This window comes from Lepisosteus platostomus, chromosome 10, assembly GCF_059453375.1.
Source record: "Lepisosteus platostomus isolate fLepPlt1 chromosome 10, fLepPlt1.hap1, whole genome shotgun sequence".
Classification (NCBI taxonomy): Eukaryota; Metazoa; Chordata; class Actinopteri; order Semionotiformes; family Lepisosteidae; genus Lepisosteus; species Lepisosteus platostomus.
In genome coordinates this window covers 17,559,994-17,570,276 of record NC_142620.1, presented here as the reverse complement: position 1 = coordinate 17,570,276, position 10,283 = coordinate 17,559,994, and the positions used below count along the sequence as shown (strand labels likewise).

At 39.0% G+C, this 10,283-nt stretch overlaps 1 pseudogene; it reads right to left on the bottom strand.

Moving 5' to 3' along the window:
* Positions 1-1,100: 1,100 nt before the first annotated feature.
* LOC148653473 (myosin-6 pseudogene) lies at positions 1,101-10,000 on the bottom strand (annotated as a pseudogene).
* Between the last annotated feature and the right edge of the window lie 283 nt (positions 10,001-10,283).

The following is a 10,283-nucleotide window of genomic DNA, read 5'->3' as shown; positions in this document are numbered from 1 at the left end:
TGTTTGTAAGGAACATAGCTGTAATTTCTGTAGGTAATATAGCACATTTAAAATGCAATTAGAAAGCAACAAATATTTTCTAACATTCGCCACCTCAGAATTAAAAAAAAGTGTGAGTGTACCATTTACCACCAACAATTTTAGCTCAGGTGTCATAGTACTTATTCGTAAGTGAACTGCTAAATCAGGGCTTCCCAACTTGTGACACTTTCAATCTAGTTTATTGCACAATTTGTTGCAACCATCAACTTAATTATTACACTCATCTTACTGATTATTAATTAAATATTCATAGAGCTGGACTCTGCAATGGTCTGAAATGGAAGAATCTCATATTGCCATATTGCTAAACACCTATTTCCTTTAAGACACTGCAAGTCTCTGAAAAGAAAGAAAAAATAATAGTTTTATTGATAGCATTTTCAGGAATGAAAAAGCAGCTACAGCCTTGTTTTTTTTTCTGAATATTTTTCAAAAATGTGTTTATCCACTACCATTTTGCTAAAATACAAGATTAGTCTGTCCTATGAATTGTATATGTGAATTGAAATGTGTAATTGTGCTGCGATGTCATCAATGGCATTATCGCCTGTTGCAGAACTGTATTTAATTAGATTTTGTTATCCTGTCCAAAAAGTCTCTTGAAGATCATCTAAAATGTACATTTTAGACATTATATATTGATTGCCAGCCCTCAAGTAAGAAAGTAAAAGCTGTCTGAATCTTTGTAATATCTCAAAACATGAGAATACCTGGTTCTGTCAACATCGTCACTTTAGGGACAGAACCAGGATTGCTCTGAAAATGTGCTTAATGAAATTCCAAAATTTCTTCTGTTCTCTGCGGATGGTACTGTATATCAATCAATCCTTAGCTGCAACAACCCCCCAGATTGGCTTTACTTTTAAGTAAAAACACATTAAAAGATGTTGGAATTAATTATGAACATTTTAGTTTGAATGTACAGGGAACGTGAAATAAAATGATAGCTGCCAAATTTGATACATACTGTATTAAACTGAATTTGTCAAATGTTCAACTCAAAATTGTATACATATAACATAAAAGAAAGAAACCTGAAAACAGGAAGCAGTACACACTTTGAAATTAAAATTTTTATTTATTTTTATTAATATTTGTCATCTGGCATAAGCTTCAGTCCTTCCAATCACAATGATGCACAGCAATTTCAGCGGATAAATATTTTCCCCTTATTCTTCAGTGACATTAGGAGCTAAAGGGATTTAGAGCAAAACGTTTCCATGCCTTTGAAGAAAAATTACAGTTTATGAAGTTTAAATTTACTTCATTCACTACTAAGCAGTTCAGTTCAGAATTGTGAATGTTACACTTTAAATCAGAATAGTCTAATAGTCTATGAAATGTCCTGCACACCAAAAGACACATGCTCAAAATATATTCTAGTCTTACTAGAAATATATAGTACTGTGAACACGAGTACTAGGGATACTTTATGTAAAAAAATCATTGTAATACATGCAGTTTTTCCATGTGATACAGATAGTGAATTACATAAAGGGTTATGCAACATGTTTAATTTTCTTTGAACTACAAAATAAAAGCTCCCTAGGGCCATCACAGCCCAACACAATCCAAAGTACTCACACTTTGCCCAACAACATGATTCCCTTTCCATGCCATTTCTTTTTCCAAGAAATTAGTTGTTTTATTTTTTTAAATAGTCCCCTCCTAGCTTTCCAATGCATTGTTTTCCAGCTGCACCACAGCCCATGATTTCCCTAAACATAATTTAGTATTACCACAGAGACTTAAGTCAAAACAGCTGAGCAAAAGGTGACACGATGACAGATACATTTTCCCTTTCTCTCTAATCATTTGGCATACACAGCTTGCAGCATTCAGATAAATTACTTCCGCTCTATCGCATACTCAATGAAGGTTAGCTTTTTAAATGTTTTAGCAGGCTTTAATGAAGTTTTCCTCATAAACAAGTCTGTTTTAGATTTAGTAGAAATAAACATTTCTATAGCACAAAATGAAAATCTGCTATAGCAAAGGAAGACTTTGTAAGAATAAATACTGAACAGTGCAGTACAAAGTCTATAAAACCTGATAACATAGCACTGTTATTCAGGAGAAATTACACTCTATAGTTACGAATTTGATTCATACACACATATTTCAAAGAAAACCTGTTAGTGTGAATAAATGTATTCTGTAAGAGCTACATAAAGAGCAGAAAGGTACACAACAATGAATTCCAAATGATTAGTGCAGCAGGTTAGGAAAAAGCTACAGTTTTGCCTTGTGTCTTTATCACAAACTTCACCAAGTCAAGTGAATTAAAAATTAATTGATTAGACAGGGGACTTTTGAATTTAATTTGAGTACTGACTGTGTCGGTAGGTCCACACAATCCTTTTTGTTTTGGAAATGTGCCAAAAAATATACCTCAGCAATAACTGGCTTGTGGTAACCAAGCATTCATAATAAAGTTGCCTTTTGATTCTTCAGTAAGCACGCATCTTAACAAGTTACACAATTATTTGCAACTTTTAATCTAAGCAACAATTGTAGTAGAAACACCAAGGTAGTGGTTAAGATTTTTATTTTTCCTATCATAAAGTAAATTCTGCTTTCGTATTTTATATACATAGGTCCTAGTGTCGCACTGTACATGCTTTACAGGAATTAACTACAGGGGTATATTGCAGCCATTGCCTCCACAAAGCAGGGTAGTGAATCTCGCTGTAAATTACACATTTTTACTTTTTAATTAACTGTTAAATATTTTTATTCTGTAAAACCCATACAGTGCCACAGACTTAAAGAATGTGGATTATGAATATGAACAAGAAGTATGTAAATTTGGGATTGGTAACCAACATTTTTGTTTCTGAAATTCTAATTTAAGAACATAAAAGTTCAGCTATTTATTTTACGTCAGAAATTCACGTTGAGACAATTTTAATTATCCCATGAACTCTTTTAATATAAATGAAAAAAATGTTATGAAACATTAGTTATGAGACTTTAGAGTCAATTCAGGTCAAATTGCCATAATACCTTTTTTACAATATAAGAAATGTTCTAATTTTTATTCTGTTGAATATATAAAAATGAAAGAATTCTTAAATCACTTGTCAATACGATCGCCAGTGAAGGTTGTTTTGACATTCTCCAAGACAAATATCAGTTATTCATACATCCTTATATAATTCAAACACTCAATTTTAAAACTAAATAAAATAATGAAAACTGTTTCACCTTCAATCTTTTTAGGATATAAGTGAATTGAAACATTACTGACCAGATTTTGTCCATTTTTTTAATTTGATAGTGACCAGTAATACTTAGCAGAAAAATATGTAGCTGAAGTTGATTTTTGTATTTTATTTTGGTAATGCTATTATTTTAAATATTATTTGTCTTTCTATTTGGATTTGCATTGTCTACATAGCATATTACAAAGGATGCTTGATTAAATGCAGATTTGGTCTGGAAAATTATTCTTTAACACCCATGTCCTATAAATGAGTGCATGAGGTCCTACCACTGACTAGGACTGCTGTCCACAAAGTATGTTACACTGTTGCTGCTTTTTTCATTAGTGCTGTATTGTATTTTCTGAAAAAAAGGTACTTTATTTTTCACTATGGAAAAGAATCCTTGTTAACAAACTGATCATTAGCTGTCTGTGATGATTCCATTATGCATTAATCTAATTAATTCATGTAGTTAGGTGAATTAAAACATAAAATACAAAATACTCAAAAGAGCAGCAATAAACAACCAAGAGTGCTTTGTAATATGCAAATTGTGAAAAGCCACTTTCATTGTCATTGATCAGTACTTAAAAGATGAGCAAATGGAAAGTGAAGAAGAAAATTTTGAGCATTACAATTAAAATTAAGATTTACTTAAAGAGCGACTACACATTTTTAGCAAGTGCGGAAACAAATGTAAGGACATATAAGGGAAACATTGTATACAATAATAAGAATGTTTTTTGCCATACTGTATAGAGTGCAATTCTATGTTGTGAATTCACCTAGCACAAAAATTCAACAGTGAAATAATGTTTTAGAAACCCCCTGTGGACTGGAGATGAAACATATCTAACTATTCTTTATCAAGTGATTTCATGCCAGCTCCATCACGGGTTTTAGCTCGAAGCTTGTTTACCTGAGACTCGGCAATGTCAGCTCGTTCCTCAGCTTCCTCCAATTCATGCTGGAGCTTTCGGAACTTGGCCAGGTTGGCATTAGCCTGCTCCTCTGCCTCCTCTGCTGCTCTCTTATAGGCCTTCACCTTCAACTGCAACTTGTCTACCAGGTCCTGGAGTCTAGCAATGTTCTTGCGATCTTCTTCTGTCTGGTAGGTGAGCTCTTTGATGCGCCTCTCATACTTTCTCACTCCTTTGACAGATTCTACGCTCCGTTTCTGCTCTGCCTCAAGCTCGTTCTCAAGCTCTCTAACCCGAGCTTCCAGTTTTTGGAGCTGCTTCTTCCCTCCTTTCATTGCAATCTGTTCTGCCTCATCCAAGCGATGCTGTAGATCCTTGATGGTTTGCTCCATGTTTTTCTTCATACGTTCCAGATGAGCACTTGTGTCCTGCTCTTTTTTCAGCTCTTCTGCCATCATGGCAGCATCAGTGATGGCTTTCTTGGCTTTCTCCTCTGCATTTCTGCATTCCTGCACTGCCTCTTCAACCTCATTCTGGAGCTGGACGGTATCTGCTTCCAGCTTCTTCTTCTGATTAATCAAACTGGTGTTCTGAGTGTGCAAGAGCTGCATTCTCTCTGTGGCCTCCGTAAGTTCCTGCTCTGCCAGTTTACGGGCACGATCTATTTGTTCAACAACAGCTCGGAGTTCCTCCAACTCTGCTTGCATCAAGTTGTTTCTGCGCTCCAAAATTCCAATGTTCTCCTTAAGGTCTTCATTTGAACGCAGGGCATCATCTAATTGCATTTGGCTGTCTTTCAGGTATGCCTGGACTACCTTCAGTTGCTTCTGGGCATCAGCTGCTTGTCTGTTGGCTTGGCTCAGCTGGATTTCCATTTCATTGAGGTCTCCTTCCATCTTCTTCTTGATTCTCAAGGCCTCATTCCGACTACGTGTCTCTGATTCTAAGGATGTCTGTAGAGAGTCCACCATACGCTGATAGTTTCTTTTTGCCTGCTCCATTTCCTCATCTTTCTCATTTAGTTTACGTTCAATGTCTGCTTTATCTTGGTTGAATTCTAGTTGGGCACGCAGAATTTTGCCTTCTTCATGCTCAAGAGAAGCCTCTGCTTCCTCCAGGGCAGATTGCAGTTCAGTTTTCTCTTGCTCCAGCTGTTTTCTTATTTTTTCTAACTCATGAACACTCCTCCCTCCTTCACCAAGCTGGTCAGTTAGGTCAGAAATCTCTTCTTGCAAGTTCTTGTTTTCTCTCTTAAGTGTCTCTAGATGATCCAACGCTTCCTCATAAGCATTCTTCAGTTTAAAAAGTTCTGTGCTCAGAGACCGGGCCTCTTTCTGGGCAGCTTCCAGCTCACACTGCGATTCCTCAAACTTCTGCTTCCATTCAGCCATTACTTTGTCAAAGGTTCTCTGCTTTTTGTCCAGAGCAGCAGAAGCAGCATTAGATTTTTCCAGGTCTAGCATAAGATCTTCAATCTCATTCTGCAGGCGATGTTTGGTCTTTTCTAAGGAGGAACATTTGGCATTAACAGCCTCAACTGCTTCCTCGGCTTCCTGCAATCTCTGAGCAAGTTTCTTCTTAGCTTCTTCCAGCTCCTCTGTTCTCTGTATAGCATCAGTTTCATATTTGGTTCTCCACTGTGACATTTCACTGTTAGCTTTGGATAGGAGTCTCTGTAGCTCTGCCTTGGCTTCCTGCTCTTCCTCATACTGTTCCCTAAGAAGGTCACAGTCATGACGAGCAGACTGAACAGCGTGAGCAAGAGCATTTTTTGCTTTAACTTCTTCTTCAAGTTGTCTGCGCAGGTCTTCCAGTTGCTGACTATAGGATGACTTCCCTCGTGTCAGCTGAGAAATTAAACACTCTTTCTCTTCCAGCTGGCGACTTAGCTCACCATTTTCAGTGAGCAGCTTGGCTCTCTGAGTGGTTAAATCATTGAGTGCTCGTTGATTTTCTTCAGACTTGGATCTGTATTCATTCATTTGGTCTTCTAGTGTGCGACACATCTTCTCCAGATTGGCTTTGGCTTTGACTATCTGCTCCATGTTGGAGGCAAAGTCATCCAGCTCTAGTTTTAACTCACTTTTCTCTTTTTCCAGTTTCTGCTTAACCCGCTGGAGGTTGTCAATTTGTTCCCCTAGTTCTGCCACACTATCAGAGTGTTTCTTTCTCAGAGCAGCTGCAGTGGCTTCATGCTGGAGAGTAGCTTCTTCTAAGTCTCTCCGGAGCTTCTGAAATTCTGTCTCTCGTTTCTTATTCAGTTCCACTTGGGCAGATGTGGCTCCCCCTGCTTCCTCAAGACGTTCGCTGATTTCCTCAAGTTCACGTGAGAGATCAGAACGCTGTTTCTCTACCTTAGCACGAGCTGCACGCTCAGCATCTAGCTCCTCTTCCAGTTCTTCAATGCGTGCTTGGTTTTCCTTTAGTTTTTTCTGAAATTGAACTGCTACCACCTGCTCATCCTCTATCTTGCTGTTCAGCTGGTTTATCTCAAAGTCTTTTTTCTTCAGTTTCTCTTCCAGTTGTTGTTTGTCATTTTCTAAGTCCATCACATTTTCTTGTGTCAATTTCAGATCACCCTCCAGCTTTCGCTTGGCACGCTCTAAATCCATTCTGACTTTCTTTTCCTGTTCTAGGGAGCCTTCTAATTCATCCACTTGTTGTTCAAGCTTGCATTTGGCCTTTGTCAATGTATTGACTTTGTCCTCTTCACATTGAAGATCATCTAGTGTCTGCTGGTGTGCCTCTTGCAATGCTTTCTTCTCCTTTGTCAGTCTTACTATGGTCTCATCCAGAGAAGCCATCTCTTCAGAAAGATTTTTAACTTTATTTTCTGTGGCATGTTTCTCTTTTTCGACCTTAGCTAAGGTCAGCTCCAGGTCATCAATGTCTTTTTTAAGTTCCGAGCACTCATCCTCCAGCTTTCGTTTCTTAGAAATGAGCTCAGCATTCATTTCTTCCTCTTCTTCCATTCGCTCTGTTATTTCTTTCACTTTGGCTTCTAACTGGATTTTACTCTTGATCAGCTGTTCACAGCGTTCCTCTGCATCAGTTAAGGTATCTTGTTCAGACTGTAATTGGAGAAGTAGGTCATTTTTTTCTTGTAAGAGCGACACCATCTTCTCCTCCAGTTCTTTGCGTCTGCCTTCGGATTTATCAAGAGCCTCTTTGAGCTTGGAAAACTCCTCCTTCATATTAGCCATTTCTTTCTCTGACTCTGCACTTTTCAAAAGTGGCTTGATTTTGAAGTAAAGTTTCATCCATGGCCAATTCTTTACTGCCATGAAGGCACGGATATTCCATTGGATTACCATTAAAGCATCTCTTCGCTCCACCAGCTTCTTGAATTCTGCTCTCATGAGCAGAGCTCTAGAGTTTGCTTGAATTCTTGTGATGATACGAGCAAGTTTATCATCTCTCATCTCTTCCAGTGTACCCAGAAGACCAGCTTTAAAGAAAACTTTGGTGTGCCCAAATCGATATTGATTATGGTCAATGTCCAAAGACCCCAGGAGTTTCTCAGTACCTTTCTTACTATCAATAAATTGTCCTTCTGGTATTGCAGCAGCATTCAGGATTCTGTATCTCTGTTTGAAGTCACCATAACAAATCCTGTTCGGGAATCCCTTTCTGCAAATCCTGATGCCTTCCAATACACCGTTGCAACGGAGCTGATGCATGACCAGACAATTGTCCATGACTCCTGGAGTCTTATTTTCATTAGGAATCAGACAACGCACAAAGTGGGGGTGAGTTGTCTTCAAGTTGGTCATCAGTTTATTGAGATTTTCTCTGTGCAAAGCAGACACTGTTTGGAAAGATGAACCTTTCTTCTTAGCACCTTTGCTAGATTTTTCAGCTGCGTCGGATCCTGCATAGTTAGAAAACAGGGAACTGAGCAGTTTGAGAGATGATTTCTGATACAACCCCACCACTGTTTCATTTAGAGGATCCTTGTTCTTCACCAGCCATCCTGTGATGTTGTAATCCACAGTGCCAGCATAATGCACAAGGGCAAAGTGAGCCTCCGTCTTTCCCTTCACAATTCGTGGTTTCTGGAACATGCTTGATTTGCCTAAGTGGTTGTCATAAAGTTTTGCCTTAAAAGTCTGATCAGAGGCTTTAGGAAACATGCATTCTTCCTCTAAAATAGACATGATTCCAAGGGGCTTTTCAATGAGATCGATGCAAGCCTGCAAGTCCATGCCAAAGTCAATAAACTCCCATTCAATGCCTTCTTTCTTATATTCCTCTTGCTCCAAAACAAACATATGGTGATTAAAAAACTGTTGCAGTTTTTCATTAGTGAAGTTGATACAAAGCTGCTCAAAGCTGTTGAAATCAAAGATCTCAAATCCAGCAATGTCCAATACACCAATAAAATACTGGCGCTGCTGTTTGGTCTCAAGGGACTGGTTGATTCTCACAACCATCCAGTTAAACATTTTCTCATACACTGACTTTGCCAGTGCACCAATGGAATAATAGACTTGATCTACATTTTGCCCCTTTGTTACATACTCATTGCCAACCTTGACCCTGGGGTGACACAGACCTTTCAACAGGTCAGCTGAGTTCAGTCCCATTAAGTAAGCTGACTTGTCAGCTGACTCAGTACCGTCAGGCTCAGCCTGCTCCTCCCGCTGTTTTTGCTTGAACTTCATGTTTCCATAATGCATAATGGCACCTGTCAGCTTATAAACCCCCATTTTCTCTTCCTGAGTGAAGCCAAGCACATCAAAAGCACTGTCAGTTGCAATCAGTTCTTCAGCATCATCTATAGATGCAACTGTAACCTCTCCTTGAGAAACATAGGCATAATCATATGGATTATTAGTGATCAATAGCATGTCCAACAGCTCAGGTTTTTTATTAGACAATATCTGGTAAAAAATGTGGTAATTTCTTTCAGCTTTGAGCTGAAAAGTTACACGAGATTTTTCAAGAAGGTAAGTCTCTATGTCTGCAGATGACAGCTTCCCACTGGCGCCAAAATGAATTCGGATGAATTTGCCAAAACGTGAGGAGTTGTCATTTCTCAAGGTTTTTGCATTGCCAAAAGCTTCTAGAGCGGGGTTGGCCTGGATGATTTGATCTTCCAGTGTCCCTTTGCCCCCATCTTTCTTATTTCCTCCAACAGCAGCAATGCTGGCAAAATATTGAATTACTCTCTTTGTATTGACAGTCTTTCCTGCACCCGACTCTCCAGTGATGAGAACGGACTGATTCTCCCGATCGGTAAGCATGTACTGGTAGGCATTATCAGAAATGGAGAAGATGTGAGGAGGTGCTTCGCTTCTCTTTTTGCCTCTGTAGGCATTAACAACCTGCGCATCATACACCGGCAGCCACTTGTAAGGGTTGACAGTCACACAAAAAAGCCCAGAGTAGGTGTAGATCATCCAAGCTGCATAGCGCTCCTTGAGATTAAACAGCACGGCTGGCTCATGAAGAAAGGTGAACATGGCCATATCCTCGATTTTGTCAAACTTAGGAGGGTTCTGAGGATGGACATCATTTTCCTTCACAGTTACAGTCTTTCCATGCTCAGTTTGCACGGTCACCTTGTCCCCTTCACGGCTCACTATCTGGCCCTTGACATATTCCTCCTTGTCGTCCACAACAAAGCACTCCTTCTTGATGTCGAAGGGCCTGGTTTGAGCCTCCAGACGCTCCTTTTCGGATTTTCTCAGGTAAGGGGCAGCAGCTCCAAATTCAGCCATCTGAGCATCGGCCATTGTGGCAGGGTGATAGAAGATATTTCAGTCTGGAAAAGAAGTTGAGGACTCAAAACTCTCAGCAGACAGTACAGCTTCCTGTGATCATTGCTCTTCTGGTGCAAGGTTTATAAAGGCTAAGGAGAGTGCCAAATTAGGATGCAACTTCAAGCCTGAGCAAATCAATCCATTTAAGTCCCAAGTGGAATCTTCTTTGCTTGTTAATGTCCATTTTCGGATAACTGACAGCTGTGTAGTTATCTTTTCAGACTCTTAAACCACTCTTAACCCCCCTCTGCACACATTCCAGCCACCTTCTCTAAATCTAGCTCTGAGATTCACTTCACATAAAAAAAAATCACAGGGACGTTTTTTGTCACTTTATATAAGACAAGAAA